The sequence below is a fragment of the Chelonia mydas genome, chromosome 4 (assembly GCF_015237465.2).
Source record: "Chelonia mydas isolate rCheMyd1 chromosome 4, rCheMyd1.pri.v2, whole genome shotgun sequence".
NCBI lineage: Eukaryota > Metazoa > Chordata > Testudines > Cheloniidae > Chelonia > Chelonia mydas.
In genome coordinates this window covers 120,915,372-120,928,958 of record NC_057852.1, presented here as the reverse complement: position 1 = coordinate 120,928,958, position 13,587 = coordinate 120,915,372, and the positions used below count along the sequence as shown (strand labels likewise).

Genomic DNA, 13,587 nt, shown 5'->3' with positions numbered 1-13,587 from the left:
TTCCATCCCATCCTGACAAATAATGGCCTGGCCTCAATTATTCACACCTTCATCATTTCTCTGCTGGACTACAGCAATGCAGTATAGCTGGGCATGAAGCCTTCAGCATGTAGGAAACTCCAACTACTAGTATTAGAACAGAACACTGCCGCGTATCTCCTCAGCAACACAGGCTACTGGGAACATATCAGACCTGTCCTGCACTCCCTACTTTGGCTTCCCAAAGAATATTAAATCAAGGTCTTGGCACTTATCTTCAAGGCACTCAATAGCCTGGGCCCAGGGTATCTAAAAGATTGACTGAAGATCCAGGATGAAGATCATGGTGGACAGCTCCACTCCCCTGGCACAGTGCAGCTCTCTACAATCAGAATGAAGTTTGTCTGTGCAGGAGACACAGGTTTCATGGGGTGGTCTGAGACTGTAATGAACTCCCGCAGGAACTGAGGACCATCACAAACATCATCAACTTCCATTCCAAGTGCAAGGTACATTTCTTTAACCTATCTTCTCTAATATAAACATATAGCTGTGAGTCTGTATGTGTAATATAAATTTAAAAAATTCCAAAACAAAATACTCCACTGCATGAATTTCTCCCCTGAGAAGAAGATGAGAGACCAAACATGCGACTGATGTTACTCGTATTGCTTAATGCACTATTGGAAGGTGCTCAGATACTATGGTGATAATAACTTATATATGATAGAATCCTGTGTCTCCCAGAGCATGTCATTGGTCCAATCACATCCCAACTCTTTTTACCTTCTGCTTTTGTGAGTAGGGAGACTGGTGCACAAGGGGTTTGAGATTTGCTACCACTCAGTGTAGAGAAACACACCTAACACTTAACCCTGCTTGTATTTATGGGAAGCCTCTGGTCATACTTGTGCTGGAGTGCAATAACCTGGTGCTCCCCACTGCACCACAGTGGCTGGAAGGATTGAGGCATGTGTACGGAAAGATGTTGCTCCTTATATATTCAGGAAAATATTGCACAGAGTGGAAAGTTGTCCACAAGGAGGACTTACTCCTCCAAATGGAAAATATTCTCAATATGGGCAGCCCAGTGTAGCCTAGACTCAGTGCAGGCCTGAGTATGAAAGATCCTTGACTATCTGCTGCAGTTTGAGCACTCTCACCTGATGGCATCCAAATTCTAAAAGGCCTGCTGCACACTTACCCACCAGTTAGAGAACATACTCCAGTATGGGACTTCAACATCATCTTCTAAAACTTATGGAGTCCTCCTGCAAGTAGGTAGAGCACTCTGAGCCCTCTCAGAGTGCTCTACCTACCATCTTACTCTCAAAACAGTCTTCTTGGTTGCCATCACCTTGGCCAGACAAGTGAGTGAGATTTAGGCACTCATGGTAGAATTCCCATTAATTCATAAAGACAAAGTTGTTCTGAGACCTCATGCAAAATTCATCCCATGGTGATTCCTGAGTTCCACTTAAACCAATCAATCAACTTACTTGTATTCTTTCCAGAGCCATATTCCACACAAGCAGAGAAGAAGCTCCACATCCTGGTTGTATCTAGAGCTCTTTGAAAGATTTGGTCCTGTCAGTGTAGTATCAGACTGTCCCCACGTCTATTTGTGCCTATAGCTGGCCTCTCCAAGAGTCAGGCCATTTCATCACAAAGACTTTAAAAATGGATAACACATTGTATTTCACTCTGTAACCAGCTGGCTGATATATTTCTCCTACTGACTATTAAAGCTCATTCCTCCAGAGCCCAAGTGGCATCCTTGGCTTGTTTCCACAATGTACTGATGATATCTGAAATCTGCAAGGCCGTTGGACGGAGCAACCTGTTCACATTTGCCAAGCATTATACATTGGACTTAGCTGCTAGAGCAGATCCAAATTTGGGAGAATGGCTCCAATCTCTATTTAACTGATGCAGTTGGTACTCCTCAACCCCACTCCTGAAGAGGATACTGCTTGCCAGTCACCTACAGTGGGGTCCACACTGACAAATACTCTCTGAAGAATGATTATTTACTCTACAGTAACTTGTGGTTCTTCGAGATGATATAGTCAGTGTGGATCCCACTACAGATGACTTCATCCCTGCATTCAGAGACCTTCAGCTACCATGGGCTTTGAATTGTGGGGGAACTGAGGCAAGTTAAGGCTGCTCCATCCTTCGTGCCCTTGCATGGGAATAGGAGGCGGCACAGAGTGCATGCAACAGCCCCAACAGCCACTATTGTTCAAACAGTTTTGAGCTTGTGCGCGCGCGGGACATGTACACCTACAGTGTGATCCACGCTGGCTATGATCTCTTGAAGAACCACACTTACTGTACGGTAGGTAACCATTCTTTTTGCATTTAACGCTGGGTTTCAGTCTCTTTGTCACATATGGAAAATATAGCATATCTGCCCCAAAGTTACAGCAGTTACTCATTGAATACAGAAGGAATTTACTGAGAATTTTACAAGTAAATCTGTTTAGGAATTAAAATTAATTAAAATGGGTCCTTTAAGAAATTTAGCACCGTGTGTCAGACCTTTTTTGGCCCTCATAATCTCAGTAACAGTATAACACAGACTCTTCAAACTTCCTATATAGTTAAAACTCATTGAAACCTTATGGATCAGTTCAATGTAATCTTGGCCCACAAATACTAAAATATCTTACTCCATGTGTAAGGTTATGATTTAGTCACGCGTATTTTTAGTAAAAGTCATGGACAGGTCATGGGCAATAAACAAAAATTCACAGCCTGTGACCTATCCATGATTTATACTATAAATGCCCCTGACTGGCTTTGAAGGCATGTGAGCAGTAGCAGGCTGGAGGCTGCAGACTGGGAGCTGGCTGTGGAGAGAAGGCTGGGCAGCTTGGGAGCTGGGTCTGAGAGTCAGGATGGGAAGTAGCCTACTGCTGGCAGGGGGCCAGTGCTAGCCCTGGTGGATAGTTAGGAGTGGCCTGCAAACAGAGGGACTGTGTGGAGGGCCTGAACAAGGCTACACCTGCTGAGCAAAAGGACTGGACCAATGCATAATGCTTTTGGAAAAGGGGTGGCCAGAAGTGTGAATCCCTGGCTGTAGGCCTGAGAAGCCTCGCCTTCATACCCCTGGATGGGACACCCTGAGGGGTTGAGTTGGGAACTGTTGGTTCACCTTTTGTTTGCATCTCCAAGCCCTTGTGCCCAGCCCTAGTGAAGCATCCCTTTGTTATTCATCAGACAGTGAGTGTTTATGGGAACCCACTGAGGGTTAGAGCCTGAAGAGTCTGGAGCTTTGCCATGTGGTACACCCAGTATCTACCAAAAATCCAGGGGACTGGTGCACCCCAGCAGCATAGCTACTCCCTGCAGTGGGGTCAGCTGCACTATGTATCTACACTGGAAGTGAAGGTGTGATTGTAGCATGAGTAGGCATACCTGGGCTAGCTTTAATCTAGTTGCATAGATAACAATAGTAGTGTAGATGTGGTGGCACGGGCTTCAGCTCGCTGCAGGCGAGAACCAGAGTGCCTACCCTGGGTCCCAGGTGCTGGTTCCGACTATGCCGGTTCCTAGTCTGTGCGGAAGCCCGTGCAGCCAAGTCTTCTCTATGGTCGTTGCCTGCACGGCAAGTGAGGGTGAGATTGTAGCATTTCACTTGTAGTGTAGCCATACCGCACCTCATTATCTATTGTGTTGCCAACTCTAGTGAATTTATCCTGAGTAGTGAGATTTTGGCCTCTGCTAGAGCCAGTTCCACTATGATGCGAGAAGCTCCAGGCTTCATGCAATTTTCAGACTGCCTATCTTCTTGCCTTTTCAGCCCCCTTCTGTTTCTCCCTCCCTCTTTCCTTCTCCTCTTCCTCATCACCCTTCTTTTCTCCTTCCTCCTCTCTTTCTGCTCGCTCCTTTGCCCTTCTCCTTTCTGTCTCTCCCTCCTCTCTGTGCCTCCTCATCCTTCCCTTTCACCCTTTCTCCTCCCCCTTGCTCCACCCACCACTCCCCCATCTTCCCCTTATCCATTTCTCCCTTTCCTCCTTAGCCCTTCCCCTTAACCTTTTCTCCCTTCTCCTCCTCTTCCTTGCTCCTTCCCTCTCATTTCCCTTTCTTTCCCCTTCTCCTTCCTCAATCTCTCTCGTCTCATCTTTTCCCTGACCCCTTTCCCCCTTCTTCTTCACCTCCCATCTCTAGCCTCTCTCTTCCACTCCCATCCTCTTCCCACTCACACCTCCTCCAGCTCCTCCTTTCCCTTTCCCTGTTTCTCTCCCATCTCCTCCGCCTCTCCTTCCACCCCATCCTCATTAACCCGTCTCCTTACTTCACCCCCTCCGGAGTGGAGATAGGAGAGGGGAAAAGAATAGGGGGAGAGTTGAGTGTATGGAAAGAGGGAGGGGAGGGGAAAAGATGGGGAGAAGTGAGAGAGGAAGGGAAAAAGGGGGAAGCTGTGGGAAGGGAGAGGAAGGGGTAGAGGGGAAAGGATGGGGGAGGGGAAAGAGGAGAAAGGGAGATTGGGGCCAAGCAGTGGAGAGGGAAAAGGGGGTCACAGCTGCTCCTTGCCCACCCAGCTCAGCCCCACCCCAACTGACCTCTGATTGGAGGGGATTTAAAGTTTGTGGTGGAAACGTGGCTCCAGGTATGTCTATGTTGTGGGCTGTGTCTCAGGGAGAAGGGCTGCAGGGAACTTGGGTGGTTTGCAGGGAGGACTATGTGGGGAGAAAGGGGGCTCTGCCCTGGGCTGTCACAGACCCAGAGACAGAAAGAGAGATGGGAGAAAAGGAAGAGCAGGAAGTGGGGAGGAGGAAAAGATAGGGAGGAATGGAAAGGGGAAGAAATGGGAGGAGGAGTGGGAGTGTGGGGGAAGTGAAAAGTGAGAGGGAAGAGAGGGGAGGTGAAGACTGGAAGGAAAAGGAGGGAGAACAGGAAAGGATCAGAGAAAGGAGGTAGAAGTTAGAGGGGATGGGGAAAGGAGAAAAGGGAAGTTTTATCTGTAGGCTCTGGTTGCTCTGTACTGCTCCAGAGTGGGGTGAAGCAACCAGAGTGTATTGGTAAGGCTGTCTGTAAGAGTTAAAGTATAAAAATTAACTATTCCAAAAAAATTATGTAAGTCATACTTCATCTCTTCAGAACATGAGAAATATCCCGCAGGAACATTCTCAGAGGCTTTTTGTCTGAATTTTTTAAATTAAAAAACCCATGGAAATTGCCAGACAAAAATTAGGTTAATCTGGGTTCAGGTTGTGAGTACATATCAGTAATTGAAAGTAAGCTTCATTACAGTGATGATGTACTTGTTCCAAACCAAGCATCCAAAACAGCCCTCTTCCACTGGGAGCTAGATTTTCAGTGATGCACACCCATCTTACACATGCCAGAAGAGCATGCTGAAAGTTGCCCAGAAACACATACTGTTTGTACACACATTTCTGCAGGAGGCACATAATGGTGAGATTTTCCTGTGGTGACTAAATCCAACAGCCACAGCAGGGGGCGGGTCAGGGGGTGTATTCTGGCACTTACACATGTGTCATACGTCCATTATCTGCAAACTGTGAGTAGGTGTTTAATGAGACACCTGGGGAAATTGGGAGGTTTCCATGCTGAATATTATTAGGGTTGCAATTAGAATAATTTCTTTTAAACTCTGCACTCCACCAGATCACAGCAACTAACAACCCGAGGTCAGCTAGGCCTGTGGGGCTGAAAAGGGGAAAATGTTTTTCTTACAAAGAACATTTTCCAAAGTTGCAAGAGAAAGATTTAGCCTCCTTAAGGTTATAGAGGCAGAGCCATCTCCTTCACACACACCTGACTTATAGATCATTTAAAAGCATGCAATGGGGGCGTCTAATATGCTAATGAAGGGAGTGGGTGGAACAGCAAGGATCTGAGCACATCTAAAAATGTAAATGCCTAACAGTTGCAAATTGGCTTGTGCTGAAGTCATCTAACTGGGTTGGCGGCAGTTATGGGTGGGGACATTTACCACTAGATGTCTTTATGCATCTCATTCAGCCAGTTTTCATTACACACGTGCCTCTTGTGCTAGAATAAAAAGTCATACGTCTCTGGCGGTCGCTAGAGTTTCAGGCCAGGGTTGTGGTTAGATGTGCATAACAGTGCCTGAAGATGAGTCTCCCTAAATTTCCCTTTCTCTTTAAATAGCAGGAGAAAACATCCAGTTTCTGAGCTGTGAAACATGAAGGGTATGTCTACACTGCAATTAAACTCCCACGGCTGGCTGGTGTCCGCTGATTTGGCTCACGGGGGTTAGGTTGCGGAGATATAATATTGCAATGTAGATGTTCAAGCTCAGTGTGGAGCCCAGGCTCTGGCATCCTCCCCCCTCGTGGGGTCCCAAAGCTCAGGCTCCAGCCCGAGCCTGAATAGCTACACTGCAGTTTTACAGCCCTGTAGTCCAACCCCGGTGAGCTCGAGTCAGCTGACATGGGCCAGCTGCTGGTGTTTAATTGCATAGTAGACATACCTGAAGAAGCACCTTTGCCCTTAAGTTGGCTGTGGCCATGTTATTTACACATTTCACTGTATCTCCATACATGCACTACTTGAAGTTGCCACTTATTGTGTTGATATGGGATGCTATGAAAATCCTGGATCTAAATATCCCTAAACTTTTAGAATGCTTGAAACAAGATCAATTCTGGTTTGTGCAGTGGCCCCTCTCTTTATAGTGACTTAAAGAAAAACCCTGGATCAAGAACAACTCTGAATGTTGGGTGTTTGAAATCCAGATCTGATTTTTGCAGCTTGAGACCATCTCTTTTATTGTCCTTTTTGTGTGTCTGGATATTTCAGACTTGAGCTAATGCTCTCTTGGTACATGAATAATACTGAAAGTGGCCATAGGGCCATACATTTTTATGCAGTGCCTAGGGTGTAGGCAGTGCTCTTGTAGGAAATTGAAGAGAGCTGCAGTGGTTAAGGTGTAGGACCCCACAGAGAAGATGGCAGTTAGGCATTGGAAAAACTGGTGTGCATGAGTTAATCTGTAGAGGAGACAAATGAGGCAGGGTGTGCTGAAAGGAGGAGAATCCCAGATAGAGGATAACACCTTACACAATATCCTGCAATCGAGAAGTAGCACATCCTAAATTGGGGTGAGGGGGTGAGGGGAAGGAATGCAAGTAATGCTGTGATAGGTGGAGTTACATTATGACTGGCATATTATGCACCTTTTTGTGTTACTGTAGTGCAATGACCAGCATGAAAGACTGACACAGGAAGGGAATAGGCATGAGTTCTCAATCTCAGGTCTGCAGACCCCTGGGGAGTCATGTACACATGTATGGTTGATGATGACCAACCTCTCAATTTTTTTATGGCTAGATAGGAGCAGGTTCTGGAAACTATGTGGGGGCGGAGGTGAATCCCAAAACTTTTTTCTGTTGTAACATGCGGTCAGTATTTGGAAAAGTGAACCACGCAGTGGATTAGGGAAAGGAGATGTGAGGATTAAAGCAAATAAAAATAATGTGAGCCCTATTGTATTGTGAGAGAATTGTGGCTTCTGATATTTTTAAGCAGAAACTAGGTAGGGCAACAAGGGAAGAGGGAGATGGTAGGACGAGGAGTCCCTGTTGGACAGCAAGGTGAGAAGTGGGTTTTGAAGAGGGCTTTGAGGGATGACAGTTAGGACATAGCATGCAAGAAGAGGGATATTGTCTGAGGTCTAGGGAGCAATGTAATGAAAGGCACAAAGACCAGTGTGAGAGGAGGAGGCTGAGGGAGTAATGAGGAGAAAAAGGGGGCAGAGCCCAAAGATCGAGGTGGTGAGTGATGGTAGATGAAGAGGCAGGGCAGAGATCTGCGGAGCAGGACAAATGGTTTTTTGTGGAAAGAGGGAGAATCAGTGGAAGGACTTGAGAAGGGAGAGAAAAGTCATTTTGTCTTCTGAATGCTAGAGAGAGAGAGAGAAAAGGTGGGAGACTGGTAAGCAGGTTACAAGCCAGGTTACCAGAACCTTGGTGTTGGTGTTGACTGGGATTTCAGTAGTGGATTTGGTGAAGGAGGAGCAGATTTTAAGTGTTACAGAGGGGAGGGAGAAGTGGTGAGATTTGGGAAGAGCTTCAGTGTAAGGAGAGAAAAAAGGAGTCATAGATAACCCAAGATTTGTGTGCTTGAGTGACAGGGAAGCTAGTGGAGTTGTCAGGAGTGCTAGAGAAATGTGGGAGGTGAGAGGATTGAGGAGGAGAAGTTAGCATTTAAGTGCATATATGTATTTCAGTTCCAGGATTATCTGCTGACATGCAACAGCTCTGAGTCTGTGCATGCTGAATCCCTGCTGTCCAGTTAGAAATATCCTGCAGCTATTCCCATTTGCTGCAGTTGTGCACTGACCAACCATGCTGCCTATTGTTGGGATTTTTCAAAAACACCCAAGTGACTTAGGCTCACATGTCCCATTAATTTAGGGATTAATTTTGTCCATCAAGAGCAGGTATGTGGAATAAAAAGTAACTTTTCTCACCATAGCCACACTTTAAATTATTCCCCATTTAGAAATAGTTATCAGACTGTAAACCATGTAAAAATGATGCATATATTAGTGATATCATTATACATCATGAAAGCAGAACAAACTGACTGAAAAAGAGTCCTAACATCTCAAACTCTCCCATTGTGTTAATCATTCCACATTCTAGAATTGACTTGTTATCAGGGAACTTGGATTTGGTACCTTGTTACAATATTATCAACTTAAATGTGATAATAAGATCACTTCCGGAGACAGCAACAGATTCCACTATTAAGCTATCACGTATAAAGGGGGGGAAAAAAAGAAATTGGCTTTAAAAGAAGGAAGCCTCACTTACCTGGATAAACATTAAAGTAATTTACAAAAATAAACTGGAGATCATATATTCATTGCAAAGTATTGTATTATTCTTTACCCTCAACTTGTCAGTAACTGAGTGATAAGATTTCCATTTACACATTTAATGTACACCTGGAAATGATGTGAAAAAGAATGTAGAACGTTGCTGATCTTTCAGGCATGCTGCAAAAGCCATTTATTTGACAGGGTTTCTGGGGAAGGATCGGGATATATTCCTAGATAGGCGAGCATATGTGTTTGAGGGGCTTTTCCATTTATTTTTATGTATTAGCTGGTGAAATTACATTTCTTTTTATCTCCATTTGATTATTTAATGCTGATGGAATTATTTAGTTGTATATTAGTATTTAATTCTGTTAGGTAATTGTCATTGTTATTAGGACACTCAGCATTTCGACTCGAGCTTACACAGAACTCTTCTTCAGGTCAGGTCCAGACCCAAAGAAGCTCAAAAGCTTGTCTCTCTGACAAACAGAAGTTGGTCCAATTAAAAAATGTTATCTCACCCGCCAGTGCACACCACATAGTCAGCACATTCAATTTCTGTCAGTTTCTGTTATTTTATAGCACTTTGTTTTGTTGCCTTTTTCACTGTCTCTTGATGATGATGGCATAAAAGGAAGGTCACAGTTGAAAGTCACAGCTTATTTTTCTTTCACACAAAAGGAGTGTGGGCTGCAAAGAATGTAATTACCTCCATGTATCATTTTGCAAACTCGCATTGACTTCAGTAGGAGCAGAACCAGCCCCGAATATAGAATTGTAGGACTGAAAAGGACGTCAAACTCCTAGTCTAGTCCCCTGCACTCATGGTAGGACTAAGTATTATCTAGACCAGTGGTTCTCAAAACCAGTCCTCCGCTTTTTCAGGGAAAGCCCCTGGCACGCCGGACCGGTTTGTTTACCTGCCACATACACAGGTTCGGCCGATCGGGGCTCCCCCTGGCCGCAGTTCGCCGCTCCAGGCCAATGGGGGCTGTGGGAAGCGGCGCAGGCCAAGGGATGTGCTGGCCACCCTTCCCGCAGCCCCCAGTCCGGCGCGCCAGGGGCTTTCCCTGAACAAGCGGCGGACCGGCTTTGAGAACCACTGATCTAGACCGTCGCTGACAGGTGATTGTCTAATGTGCTCTTAAAAATCTCCAATGATGAAGATTCCACAACCTCCCTAGGCAATTTATTCCAGTGCTTAACTACCCTGACAGTTAGGAATTTTTTCCTAATGTCCAACCTAAACCTCCCTTGCTGCAATTTAAGCCCATTGCTTCTTGTCCTATCCTCAGAGGTTAAGAAGAACAATTTTTCTCCCTCCTCCTTGTAACAATCTTTTATGTATTTATCTTGTCCCCCCTCAGTCTTCTCTTCACCGGAGCAAACAAACCCAATTTTTTTCAGTCTTCCCCCACAGGTCATGTTTTCTAGACCTTTAATCATTTTTGTTGCTCTCTCTGGACTTTCTCCAATTTGTCCACATCTTTCCTAAAATGTGGCATCCGGAACTGGACACAATACTCCAGTTGAGGCCTATTCAGTGCGGAGTAGAGTGGAAGAATTACTTGTCATGTCTTGCTTACAATACTCCTGCTAATACATCCCAGAATGGTGTTTGCTTTTTTTGCAACAGTGTTACACTGTTGACTTGTTGAATATTGCTGTATAGCAAAATTTAAAGGGGGAACCTAAGTGCTATTAAAAGAGGAAATGGAGGTGTGTGTTCGAGACTGTGGACCAGATTCAGGTCTCAGTTGCTCTGGTGCAATGAGATCAGCATTGGTGCCATTTCTGAAAATTGTAGCAGTCAGATATGGAAAAGAACTCTTAGGTCAGACAGTCTTATCGCTTCAAGAGCCAGGATTTTTCCCTCCAATATATTTTCCAATGTTTTGTGGAGTCTGGTTTTAAATGTCCATTAATTTAGAACCTTATGGACAGTGCTTTAAAATTGCTTGTCTACAGGATATGGGGCACTGAGAATTGGTGGCTTAATATAGTTTCCTGCCATAACAACTGGTTGAGTCACAGTCAGTACCTTTCATCTGTGCCATTTAGATCCTTCCATACCCCCTTGGACTGAACCTGTATAGGTAGTGAATGTGTAGTGGGTAGGTGTTTGGTATAATGTATTTATATAAGGCTAAATCCTGAAGCTGTTATTTAGTCCTTGTGTGAGGAAATTCCCATTGGAAGAAAGTGGTGGCTGTCATGCATGGCTCCATGTGTCGGTGGCTCCTGGAAGCAGGTTTCTCAGTTCTCGGTGGCAACTACTTCCTCTGATGGCTCTCCCCTTGTCTATGCTGCCAGCAGCTGTGACTCCCAGATGTGACCATTCCCAGTGGTGACAGCAGTAGTGGCTTCTTCTTTTTCCTTGTATTATAAAGTATTACGTTTCAGCAGAAATTTTCAAGTTGCCACTCAGTCAGCAGGATACTGTACAGTGCCTCTCTGCTCATCAGTTCCCACTCTTAAGAAAGGGAGCCAGTAGCAGAGAGTGGGTCAGAGAACACAGACAGACTAGATTATGGCATCATCCTCAGTACTTTGTGTCATTTCTTGTTTTTAGATAAATAAATAAGTTATCCTAGGTTCGGCCTCGGTCTTCACTGAAATACTGCAGTCCTGGCCCTAGGGGTGGCTGGTCCTGGCTCTGACAAGGGGTGAAGGAGGCTACTTCCTTTATTGAACGATGACCTCTCGTAGTGACTTCCCTCCCAGCTTTCAGGTGTACTCGCTGGAACGGCAAATCAAGTGACTGAATTAGCAATATCAGTTGGCTGCCTGGCTCTTTCTCGGCCACATGGAAAGGCCCATGGGGATCACTGGTAGTCCACAAAACATAGTATGGGACCTGCCATTCTGGAGTCCAGTTAAATAGAGGTGTTAATTTTTGTTTTAAACCCCATTTACTTCTGCCAAATTATTGAAATCTGTAACTTAAAGGGCCATTTTGTTTTGGTAAAAGGACAAGGTAACCTCCATCTTGTGTCAGGTTCTTGTTCCTTGGTACCAAGAAAAGGCGGGAAACTAGGTTTGTCCATCAACAGCTCCCTATAAAAGTGTGTGAGGGGAGGAGCTCTTGGTCTCTGGAGCTTTCAAGTGGTCAGAGGTTCAAGTGTCCAGCTCTCTCGCACTGCAGTACCATCTTGACAGTAGCTATTGGCCTGCAATAGCTATTTACTAATAGGTTTGGGTTTGTTTATGCTTTTATTTGGGAAAGCAGACTGGCATACTGGGACCTAGTCCGAGTAGTTAGTTCAATCTTACACACACAGATGACGCAAAGCGGGATAGGGTGGGAGTTAAGATAGGGATAGATACATACCTGTCCATTTCATTTGCTGTCCACGGTCGGAGTTCATCAGTCCATCGCTGGCTTTGGTCATCTGGATCCTGCCACCTTCTGTGTAAACATCCGGAAAGGTAGAAGAACATCTATATATATCATTAAGTGTATGAGTGTGTGTAAGTCTTGTGTGTAAGTGTGTAAGACTTGGTATCCCAAGTCTCCAGATTTGTTAATCCATTCCCCTCTCCTCCCTTCCTCTTCCCTTAGTCAAATAAACTGTTGTTATTTACTTATATATTTGGTGTGTGTGTAGTTTTTAATATTCAGCTCTGATAGATGGGCTTAATGGGGGGGACCCAGCAGGAGGTTATTGTGAGGCTCCCTGAAATCTTCTGTTCAGATTGGCCTTTAGACATCAAAATCCTTACAGAGGATGGATGGTGTTCAAGGTAAGGCGTGAGACTGATAGCTGGGAGATGTGTGTTCTATCCCTGCACAGAATCCCTTTGTGACCTTGGTGAATCATTTAACACCTCTGTACCTCATACTTTCCATCTGTAAAATGGGGGATAATTATACATACCTACATCACAGGTTCTGTGGGATTAATTAATTTCAGATCCTAAGATAACAGATGCTATGTAAGTGCCAAGTATAATTATTATTTATTGCTGAATCTGGAGTGAATTCAAAATTCACCCAGTGTTTGTTGTTCATTTTTAAGGCATTACCTACACTGGGAAGGTTTTGCCTGTGTAGTTATACCAGTAAAGCTATACTGGCAAAATCCACTAGTGTGGACACAGTTATAGCAGTATGAAAGGACTTTCACAGGTATAGTTTATGCCAATTCCCCCACTTATAAGCACAGTTATACTGATATAACTTTGTTCACACTAGGGCTATGTCTACATTGGCACTTTCATTGTTAAAACTTTTGTCGTTCAGGGGTGTGAAAAAAGCCCCCTGAATGACAAAAGTTTTAATGACAAAAAGCACTGGTGTGGACAGTGCTTTGTCGGCGGGAGCCACACTCCTGGCGATGAAGCTACTGCCCCTCATTGGCGGTGGTTTTATTTTGTCGCTGGGAGAGCTCTCTCCTGGCGATAAAGAGCTGCTACACAGCACACCTTACAATGGCATGGCTGTTGTAAGGTCTGTAGTGTAGACATAGCTTAGGGCTTTTACTGGCATAGCTATGTTGGTAACAATTAAACCCTTAACTGACTTAGCTATGCCGATAAAACTTTTAAGTGTAATAATCCCATACCTTACTATAGAATGGGATTATTTACTGTACCTAGTTTCTGTTTCATCAGAGTAATGTGTATTTTCTTTCTCTTTTATTTTATCCTCGCTCACTGATCCAGCATTCTTATAAGTAACTGCTGGGCAGGTAAACATCTGTTAATGAGTAATTCATGTGTTTGTCTGATATTGGCATTGATCTGTTCCATGTTTTGCCACATAACATAGTTTCCTGAGTGGC

The 13,587-nt window shown here is 44.6% G+C and overlaps 1 long non-coding RNA gene across 1 annotated transcript in view; it reads right to left on the bottom strand.

The window, feature by feature from the left end:
* LOC122465402 overlaps positions 1-13,587 on the bottom strand; it is a 47,879-nt gene that overhangs the window by 8,485 nt on the left and 25,807 nt on the right. The window contains exon 3 of the long non-coding RNA XR_006290215.1: positions 12,135-12,212. This is a non-coding gene — a long non-coding RNA (uncharacterized LOC122465402). The remainder of the gene's footprint in view (positions 1-12,134; positions 12,213-13,587) is intronic.